Genomic DNA, 11,685 nt, shown 5'->3' on the forward strand with positions numbered 1-11,685 from the left:
AAAACAACACTTGTCATTGTAAACAAGGTCATAGAACTTCACAGGGTGCTGCACAAGGACACAATATCACGCCTTGTACAAACACCAAATTAGCAGACGATTTGTGACACATACCCACTTTGCGACAGACACTGTTGATCACCTGAAATATTTCATCTGAAAAGTTTTATAACAATTGCTATGTCTCTGCTAAGCTATTTCATTGAAATTTTAATTCTTAACGAATATTCGAATACCCATTTTGGTATCAGAATACTTGCGTGATATCCGGATATCCGGATACTCGGATATTCGCTTCCATCCCTAGTTAAAACTAAGATACTGGCAGCTGGACCCCCCCCCAGCAAATGTTGATATATGCTTAAATAAAGTCTTGGAAGACCATAGCAGAGCGCACCTCAGCAGGCACACCACCACCCCACCCCAAAAGGCACCATTTCAAGACTAGGAATTGTTAAAATGGACTTCAGGGAGTACCCCCAAACCCCCCTGCCAACACTATTATATTTCAGTTCGCAAAGAGGGGCGAATGTCAAAAGCTCACACCCTTAAATTATGCCCCCTTAAACGTCAAACCCTTGATCTGCCCCTGAAAGAGGCTGAATAAACACTGGTTGTAGGTATTTCTGTGAGTCGTTTGAAAAACCACAAGCCAACTTAGATCTAATGTGGCCTAGGGTATGATAAATGAATCAAAATCACTTTTGTGAATTCCGCCATGAATAGATAATCTCGAAAGATACTGCGTTGTTTCTTTTTACTTTTCTATTTTATTACCCAAACATCACTAATGTGATTTGAAAATCACATTTCCATATGTATGATACTTTCAAAGAAGCTGGCTTAAAAGAAACTGGATTTATATTTCTGTAATCATCCAGGCAAGAACTCGTAAAAAAAGTTCCGTTTTTGAGCCAATGCACCCATAAAATAACATGAGGCCCAAAAGGGCCTATGCTCTACTGGCATGGCTTTTGTGGTCATATCAATCCAGAGCATGTATGTATGGGTAAAAGGCAACAGACATATAGTTTATGTTTTGTGTTTGGGTTACCTGAAAACGTAGCACGTTCAACATCTGAGCCCAGAAAGTATTGTAAGCAGATTAGTTGCATGAACTATTTTAAAATGTGCCAAGTAAAAGTCATCTGACAAAAAAAAAAATGCTTTAAAAACAGTACTCATAGTAAAATTTTTTGTAGTTTTAAAAGTTAAAAAAAGTTGGTCAAAAGGTCAAAGTCAAGGGCATCCTAGGACAACATTGATCAATTTGAACAAACATTCACAATCAATTGTGCTGAGATGGATGCACGAACACACAAAAAGATTTTCAAACCTTTCCAGATTTATGTTTACCAAACCTGTGAACCCTGGGTGTGGCCAGTAATGACACCAGGTGCATAACTTAAACATTCACAACCAATTTTGTTAAGATGAATGCGCAAACTACAGAACTTAAAGCTAAAAAATGGCCTTTGGGCTTTCAACAAGAACAAGGCAGAGTTATTCACAAAATCAACTGCAGAAGCAAAAAGCAAATTGTCTCTCAAAATCCCATTCGGAGCTCCTCGGCCATTTTATCGAAAACAACCTCGGATGTATATGGATGGTTTACACACTCAAAAAGTGGTACGTTTAAGTCAGCTGCAAGTAGATCGCGTAGTAATTTTATTTAGCAGTTAAACTTTGTGACTTAACTCTTGGGATTCTTCATTATGTTTGCTATAATACAATTCAATGACAATAAATTTAAACTTAGATCAATAATTACAACTCTAAAACACTACATTTAACTAATGATATAATTCAAAATTTTACGAACTACTTCAACAGATGTACCGGCATACATCCGAGGTTGTTTTCGATAAAAATGGCCGAGGAGTTCCGAATGTCAAAATCCTAGACTTGCAAATTGTCTCCCTTAACTTTAGACTTGAATTTACATATACATGTAAACTTGGCTAAAATAGAATTCGCTCATGCAGACCTGGCTAAAAATAGAAAGCATTTCTTTAAAACTTTCATGGCCCATAATCTAGGCATTCATGGGCGGATCTTGCTGGTTTTCGAAAGGAATCGAGCTCTAATGGATATCTAGATACTGTACAAGTTTCATCGAGATACAATCAAAACTGAAGACTGTATCGTGTTCACAACCAATTGTATACACAATAGCATTTTTTTATACTATCAAGGGCCATAATCTAGGCATGCATGGGTGGATCTAGCTGGTTTTCGAAAGGAACCGAGCTCTAATGGATCTCTAGATACTGTACAAGTTTCATCGAGATACAATCAAAACTGAAGACTGTATCGTGTTCACAAGCAATTGTTTAAAGAAGCACGAACGCACTGACGCACGACCGCACGATGCACATACTACGTACACATTACCATCGCATAAGCTCTACTGGCCAAAGGCCAGTAGAGCTAAAAACAAGCAAGGCAGTAGAGCTAAAAACAAGCAAGGCAGTAGAGCTAAAAACAAGCAAGGCAGCAATTCAACGAAACCAGGTTTTCAATGATTGACAGAAGAACATCAGCCTGTGTTGCGAGAATTATAATCAAGCTGATTTATAGTGTGTATGTATAAAACATGCCAAATTGGTTAGATGATATAAAGAATGGAAATAAATATTAAATAAAAAAATAAATGACCCCATGAAAGAACTTGACAAACTCTTCCTATATATGAAGTTTGGTCAAGATATGTCAACCCTATCTATATAGTTATTCAGTTTCAACTGTTTTTCTTTTTTTAGTAACAGAGACACTTTATGAAAACCTTGTTATTAAATAACTGTCCCTAGACATTTCTAAACAGACAGCTTTTTTAAGACTTTAGCCAATTCTATCATTTAAGTTAAAGAACATCAAATAATAAAATCATCAAAATACAAATTTTAACTTTATTATAACAACATAGAATTAAAATCAGATATTAGGATTTTTGAACATTATTTAAAAAAATTATATATATATATATATATATATATATATATACAAAATTAATTAATTTAACAATTATTTCTTATCTTATATTTCCTGTCCTTAAAATACTGAGCAACACTATACAAAAACATTTGAAAAGAGCTTGTTTATTATCAGATGTTAAGGTCAAAGGGAGGCTAAGTCACACCAAATTGGTTTTTTGGTCGACAGATTTACTGCCCTTTTTTATAAAATAAAAAATTAAAATCATATTTAACATATTTTTTTCAAGCAGATTGACCGCTCCTATTTTTACTCCTTAAAAATCAATAACTATTCCAAACAATACTTTCTTGTGAAGCATTCTTGCAAAAACATGTTATTTTATGACTGTGATGAATGCTGGAAGACTGAAAAAGGTATATTTATAAAATGAAATTTTTATGTGGTATTTCATTCAATTCAAGGGGTCTAACGTCAATTATTTTTGTATAATTTTAAGTGATGGAAATGTTCAGTGCGGAACAAATTGGTGGAATCTTTGAGTTTTTTTTTTCGTATTTTAAGAAGGATATTTTGACCAGCCTAAGTAGGTTAATATCACTGTATTCGTAATATATTTGCCTACCTGGAGTATACGCTCCCCTCGTTTTTTTAAACGTATGTTTCTAGAGGCCTATACCCAAAAGAATAATGATTGTATAAGCTGAAAGGTCCGCCATTTGTACTACGATTATGCTGTTTCCCCATCAGGGTACAGCTGTCCTTACATCAGGAAACCAGACTCTGTTTTTCACAACCTGTTTTGAGGGAGTATCTTAAATTTCCCTATCTTTTTCTTGACTTGATTGCCGTCAATGTGAAATCATGTTAGTGGCGTGTCCAGGCATTAATAATATGTAACGTTTACTATCTTTTTATTAAGAGCATGCCATTTTGTTTTTAATGTTGGCAATTAATATCTTTTTTAACCAAAGCCTAGTAATTATAAAAAACAGAGCTGAATGTGACATTCATACCCTATCCCAATCATACCAAAATAACATTTGCCCCTGCACTTGATGACTTTTTAAAAGTACTTGTATTAAGGGGGCTTTACATCAAAATAGTGTCGGTATATATGTACTAAAACTGTGACGTTCACATGCTTAATATACACAGTACAAACTGGGAAACCATTATGTGCTATTATTAAATGGGTCAATTCAGCTGAGACAGCGACACTTTATTCTTGGAATCATGTAAAATGATGTATTAACGCCCTCATACTATAGCTCATAAATTTGACAATTCTAGGCTTGTTTTGAGGAAATACTCTATTTTGCCAATTTTGGAACCATCTGGTGTCTAGTCCCTTAAAGGCAATTCTGATTGTTTTCAGTATTTATATATATTTGGTTGTCTTTGTATTTTTCTTCATTTAAGATGGTTTTTAGGAAGAAAACAATTTGACATTGCAATAAAAGGAGCTTAAAAACAAGTACACTTTTGCAACTCTGATGAAATGGTTTTAATTATAAATTATTAGGGATGGCAAGGAGTAGTAAAATTGGTACTCAAGTACTCGGACAATCTTTCGATCGAGTACTCGGGTACACGATTACTCGGATAACTTGAATTGGTTTAAGGAAAGACAACTTCATGTATACATGTATCGTTCATATAATTTGTGCGCTGGTCGTAATATTGGCCATTTTCATCTTTAAATAAGACTGTCATAATGTACCTTAACAGAAAACATCAATAAAACAAAACAAATTGCGTTTCATGCTTTTAATTTGACCTTTTAATTTCATTTTAAACATACATGTGTACTACAATATGATTTGAAAGTAAAACTCGGGTCATATTCGAGCGTCTCAATGATCGAGACTACACTCAGTAATGAACAACATTCAGAATTACAATAAACGAAAATGATTTATAAATTGTTTAGTTGTTTACTCTTTGATTTTTTTTTTCAAAATGACAGTTTTTCATACTGAAATATTGTTGTTTACATTATTTATATTTATAATTCCTGAATTAAGATATATCCACCAATTATTGTGATAATCATTGCAAAAATATGCCCATTCAGGAATCATTGCATGTAACAGTCTTTACTAATTCGCTCATCAACGTCCATTGTTTGGTAAAAACTCTCTTATTGGTAAACAATACAATATTGTCGGAGATGTACCGCTATCAGAACATTGCTAATTGACATCAGTGCTATTTGCAAATTAGGGCCCTTTGTTGACAGTTTGTGAATCCCACAACAAGCCTCAATTAATTTATTACGGTCAACTGTGTACACAGTGGGGATTAGAGGGACCGTAAATTATATTTTTTGAAACGCGCCAGATATGATACTTACTTTCTGTAAATCTTGTTTTTGGTGAAATTACTCGAGTAGTGATTTGGTACTCGGGTACTCAGATGATTGATCGAGTACTCAGGTACTTGTTGCCATCCCTATAATTTATATCTAATATTATCTAGGATATGAAATTAAGGTGAATGTGAATATATTGAGGCTTACGGTTCAGTTCAGCAAAGAATTTGTATCAATAGTTAAATTTTTCCTTCTTTCAAACAGTATGGGCTTTTTATAGACAGGTTTAAAAAAATCTTGCTTTCCTAATGGTTTATACAGATGCTTTTAAGCCTGTCTAACTCTAATAATCAATATAAATATCACTGCAGAACTGATATTATGATTAAACCAGGGTACCCTTAAGATACATTATGAAAATTGACCCGCTTTTATGTGTCCTTTTTCAAAAAAAAAATACCAAGCCTTTTATCAATCCTGAAGGAAACACTTAGCCTCCCGCCAAAAAGTCTAAGACTGCCGAGAAAAGGTTGACAACCTCACTCATGAAGATGTTATGGATGCATTGCAAGATATGGCTCTCAGTCTTCAAAAGGAAGCTCACAATATAGATGACCTCACTTCCAAATGTTGAAGCTACAAAATCCCACATTTTCAGTAGCACCGTCTTGAGTTTTTAATCGTTGTAATTTGTTCACACATTTTTTTTAAAAGTGACAATTTTTTTTAGTTACAATTTCTGAGGTTTGGCATTTTCGCTTATCTGTTAGATGTGCAATGGTTGCCCGACATTTTGGTCACATGATGCAACACCATTTTCTCATTGGACTATTTACACAGCATTTTGCTGTTAGGTGCGGCTCGCCACTATGATTTTACTAATGCAAAAATCTCGAAAAAATGCAGCTTCGGCATCTTGAAGTAAGGCCATTGATATGTTGTTCGATTTTAAGAAATAAATAATGTAGTGTTCATCTGGCTACTGGCTGTTCTTTTAATTAATTTGTACCGGTATGTAATGTTAATTTTGGAAGGGATCCCTGCTTTTAGGGACGGATCCCAAAGTTGAAAAGGAGGAATCCCTGAGAGATCCATACAAAAAAGTGTAGACCACTTGACAATGACGCCAATGCTTTTTTGTTCACAACTGGTAAATGTTTTTGACACAATGTGAAGGAGTGTTGTTTAAGCACACCATCAATCGATCAATCGATAATCCAATTAAGCTCCAAAACGGGGGGATAGGGGGGGGGGGATAATGCACAAGTCAATTGTAACAACGCCCCCCCCCCCCCCCCCGGTCCAGGGGTATAATGGGGGAAAATGGTCAGTGTTTTTACCTTACAGTTGACCACGCAGTGCCAAATGCATGGGGTGGTTACAATTCACTGGTGCACAAAATTAAGGTCAATTAAGAAGAATATATAGGGTTTTTCTATTCCACGTGGACAAAAATTCATGGGGGATGTGGCATGTACAATGTTTGTAAAAAACTCTGAGACAGGAAGTAAAACTAGACTCCCCATGTTACTTAAGAAACCAGGAAGTAAGTTCATTTTTCCATACTTTGTATTTAAGAAATATTTGGGATAAAATGATGATTAAGTTGCCGATTGATGTTTTCGATATTGGATTGCATAATCTTGCAATTATTTATTGCTGTGTCTTTCTCTAATGTAGTCTAAAATATATGGAGGACAAAAGTATATACTTATTCTGTTATCAGCTAAAACTTGATGCTTATCATTGAATTATTATTTCCAAATGACACAAATACAACATGATAAGGTGCTTTCATGTGAATTTATTGCTAATTTCTTTTTTGAATCTTTTAAATCTCTTTGAACACGAACTGTTTTTTTTATTTATTATATATTAAATCGAAAATTGATCAAAATGGATTGATCGATTATTTCCAATGATCAACTATGGTTTAAGACTAATTCTTCAAGATGTTTTCCCATACCATTCTTTAATTACACCATAAAAATTATTCAACAGACAGCTTCATGGTATTGAAGTTGTAAACATTTCTTAATAAAAAAGACATTGGTCTTGTATGGCAGGGGTGGACCCTAGATTTGATGTAACTTAGGGGCGTAACTAGAGACTAATGCACCCCTGCCGCAGAACCGAAATTTGTTTTTAAAGTAAAAAGGGGGGTGGGTGTCTTCAGCTACTAGTCTTAAAATGTTCATTTTGGGTGTATTTTATTACGGCATATTTTATTACTTTTTTCTTCAATATTAAAATTAAATATATCAACTTGGACAATTAAGGAGGAGGGGAGAAGACTAGTCAAGGTGCCCCCCCCCCCCCCCCCCTGGATCCGCTAGTGCATAGTCAATAAAAGAACCCAAATGAATGAAGGCAAATTAAATGTGCATGGTCACATATCCTACATGTGTTACGTAGGCTTATAAGGCATAACTCCACTGAATACCCTCAGGCAAATTAACTACAGTAACCTCGTACCTATGAATCATTAATGAGGATGAATGCAGACGTTTGATTCATTGCGTCTCAAGCCAAGATTTCCCCACATACTTTTTTCCATTTTACTTCATACATACCATGGGACAATTGACTCGCAAAATCTTGGTTTAATGAATATGCATGAGGCAGGAGGGACAACCCTTCTTCCAATGAATTAGCATGTTATACTCAAATATTGTTCAATAACTATACTAAGTCAGTAGTCTCTGTGACCATGTGGTCTTGACTTCTTCCAAATATTATTGTACTGAGATGAGGGACCCAGTTCAACTCCTGCAATCTCCAGAATATTTTTTAACCGTAATGCATCTGGTTCTTTGTGGAAACTGCCTCATTAATTATTCATGATTACGAGAGATTTTTGTAGCCAAATTGCCCACAGTACACAACGAGACAAAGCATAGTGTGTGTCGGGGGGGGGGGGTGTTTTTTCTATAATTTGCGTAAAAGTTACTTCAGTAAGAGTTTATAAACTTCATGCAAATATGAATTATATTTATGATAAACATAATAAAACTTTTTTTTATTTATTAAATCAATTGAAATATTAAATCAAATTGAAATATGTATTTTGCTAATTGAACTAAGCTGAAATAAGGTACTTAAGCCTGTTAAGGAACTTAAGCTTAAAAAGTCTTGAGAAATTAAGGCTTAAATGAGACCCAATTACTAAAAACTGAAATTGCCGAGAAATAAATGAATAATTCATGCATTACAAAGTTTCGCTATAGTCTATGTGTATTTTCCCATGGTGTATATTCTGTAAAGTAAATGGAATAATATAGGATGGGTTTTAATAATTGGTTACATCACTAGCAGTAAACCAGGATTTACTTTTTTTTCCCCACCATCTAATTCGTCAATATGTCATTTCAACATTCCCACCCTAGGCACACACTGCCTTGACACAGAACGATATTTATCATATCATGGAGATATTAAAGAAGAGATATAGCTATAAAAAAAGAGAAGATAATCTAGCATTTTAAAGAAACGGAACCTGACTTCAAATATGATGCTATTGAATGGGCTGATATGGATTAGTTTCCAAAAACACAACAAAATTATCTAGTTAAACCCATCTCTTATCTTTGGTTCTTCAAAGAGACCATGAGCTTTGAATCATTTTCAATAGCTTTGCCTGATAATTAATATAGATAAAACACTATTCCCTAAACAGTCTTTGGTTTGTTAAAGTGCACTTTGCAAATTTACTGATATTGAAATTTTAAGTTTTACACTATGCAAAATGCGAATCTTGTTGATGTTGCAAAAACCTTTCATAATGAAAGTAAATCCCAAAAGAAATAGTTCCTCATAACGTTGTTGACAGACACCGAAACACATTACAAGGTTGGTTACAAGGCCATTCTATGGAGGGAGTAACATATTTGGGTTCATCTATGCCAGCTCCTTCAAAAGCCTTAATTGTTTGTTGGTAAAGCGCTAGTCAATTCTATTTTTTTTTTAAATGTTGAAGAAGTTCGCTCCGAAACTTCTAATATATCCAAAAGTATAAAAAACATTTACAAGGACACTTGACTTAATTAGACAAGATGGCCTTAGTCCACAATGTGACACATATACCCATCATGGTGGTTAAATATGTACCTCAGTAATATCAGAGTTATATGTGTCGAAATGTGTCGGAGTAGTATACTCCACAAACTATTGCCAACAGCAAGCCAACTGACCAACCAATGAAATATATGGTGACTCCAATATACCACCCTCTTAACATGGCTAATACATAGTCCAGTGGTATTTTTACACACTTGACTGTAAATCCAGGGGTCGCAAGTTGGATTCCCCCCACACTACTAAAAAATGCTTATCACGTTCCTGGAGGGACGTTAAATGGAGGTCTCATGTGACAGTGCTATACACTAGTGCACACTAAAAAACCAGAGTAGCTTTAACCAGGGTTACATTCTGTATGTGCATTTAATAATTCTCCGCAACCAAAATGACTGACAATCACTCAGCGAATAGGCCTTGCCGGAGTGCGAGTATAAATAAGCTCACATACACACACACACACACACCCTTCACACTGTGTTTTCAGGGCTATTTTAACAAATGAATGCTTGTCTGTTGTTGTTTTCATTCAAACAAAGCGCATCACTTGACAAATATTAAAGCAAGGGTTATGGGCCTTGCTATTTATCTGATTTAATTTTAAATTCAATAAAATTATCTGAAAAAGGTTTTTATTTATGGCCATTATTTTAATTTTTGCACAACAACGCTTGATGAAATCCACAACAAATCTGATGATGATGCCAACAGCGACAACAATTAAGGCTGTGACAATACATCGACTTTTATTCCTAGGAAAAGAAAGAAGCTAAAAACCTTTACAGGACTTGGACTGAGGTAAATAATTTCAATCCAGTTAACTCTAGAAATCATTGCAGCATGTAATTGCATCCACTCAGTTTTTCTCCCCACCTGAGACTTCCAGAAAGCGCTAAGTAATTACCTGTCGACAAACATTTCTGTTTCCATGACAACTGACAAAACTTTCTGAAAATCATCAATTTTTTTCTCTCCCCATGAAGACACAACTAGTTCTATAGTTCTATGGATATTGGTAAATTAAGCCAAGGCAGTATGCATCGTTGACGTTGAGCGACGATGAGAAATCAATCGAGCGAAATCGTGATATTTCAGACGAGAAACGGATAAGCTCTCCCGAGAAAATGGCTTCCAGGGATTTCCAAGAAATACCAAGACAGATAAAAATAATGGGAGCAGAGAAAATTTCTCGTGCATTTCAATTAATTTGAGGAAATTTCATATGATTCGGAAATGCTGCGCAATAAAAACTGAACTGAAGTTTCAGCAATTATAAATTTGCAGAAATTTTTAAATATAATTATGCAAAAGGCATTCTTTCTTTATAAAATGTGACAAGATGATTGCAAAGCTGCAGATATTTCTTTGAAAAACAATGTTCAAACATGTGTAACAGAAAAAAATCCTTACCAGAATACTAAAACTAAAATTCTGCAGCAAGAAACCAGAATAGCCTTTCTGCTTGGTTAACTATGCACAGCTGAATTCCTTCACATGAAACTGAGCGGCACATTTCACATAAATTCTCCAGAATAAACTTCAGAACCCAGGCCTCTAGAAAAAAATCCAGTCAGTGTGAACATCCATCGATATGATCCTCCTTCAAAGTCAATTAAAAGAAAAGTCGTAATACAGTCCAGAATCATGGAGAAAATCTTTATCCAGTGTTCAAAGAAGCACAACAAATTTCCAAGTAATATCAGAGAGCTTGGCGAAGCAGTGAGCTGGAAATTCCACTAAATTCTCGGCTCGATGCCACTGGCTGCCTCACAGAGTGTGATTAATTCTCCCTGCAAATGGACTCGGGAATAACATGGATCGCAAATTACAAAATCTCACCTACAAAAATATTGGAGGGCCCAGTTTATTGTTTAGTGGGACAAGCAGGGTTTTTGAAATTTTGTTTTATTTATTTTATCCATTGAAATACTTTTGCTATTGTTTGAGTTAAGGTAAGCCGTCTATCATTGATAACAAATACATATTAGTGGTAAAGTTTTATTAAAAAAATTCAAGTTACAAAATGTTGAATTTAAATATTTTGAAAATTTTCACCCAGGACTTTTTTTGATATTGGCATCCAAATAAATAACTTCCCTGTCAATGTCTATTTTTTTGGCCGCCCCTTAAAGTGTATCTACTCAAACAAGAGGGCCATGATGGCGCTAAAACGCTCACCTAAGCAAACTCTGATAAAGCATTAATAAAAATGTTGCAATTTAAATGTTTCTTTACTGATGACAATGCCATGTTTTTTTATTTGTAAAGGGTCAAGTGAAGAATCTACCTGTAATGTTTCATTGTATTTGGCCTGGTAGTTTCAGAGATTTTTTTTTAAAGCAAAACAGTAAGTCGGCCATTTT

The 11,685-nt window shown here is 34.7% G+C and overlaps 1 protein-coding gene across 2 annotated transcripts in view; it reads right to left on the reverse strand.

Annotated features, from left to right (window-relative positions):
* LOC128246596 (uncharacterized) overlaps positions 1 to 10,967 on the reverse strand; it is a 58,176-nt gene extending 47,209 nt beyond the window's left edge. Inside the window, exon 1 of one of the 2 annotated variants that reach the window (XM_052964868.1) lies at positions 10,733 to 10,967. The gene's annotated coding sequence lies outside the window, so the exon portion shown is untranslated. The remainder of the gene's footprint in view (positions 1 to 10,732) is intronic. The other variant, XM_052964863.1, reaches the window with a different exon arrangement.
* Between the last annotated feature and the right edge of the window lie 718 nt (positions 10,968 to 11,685).

The sequence above is a fragment of the Mya arenaria genome, chromosome 9 (genome assembly GCF_026914265.1).
Source record: "Mya arenaria isolate MELC-2E11 chromosome 9, ASM2691426v1".
Classification (NCBI taxonomy): domain Eukaryota; kingdom Metazoa; phylum Mollusca; class Bivalvia; order Myida; family Myidae; genus Mya; species Mya arenaria.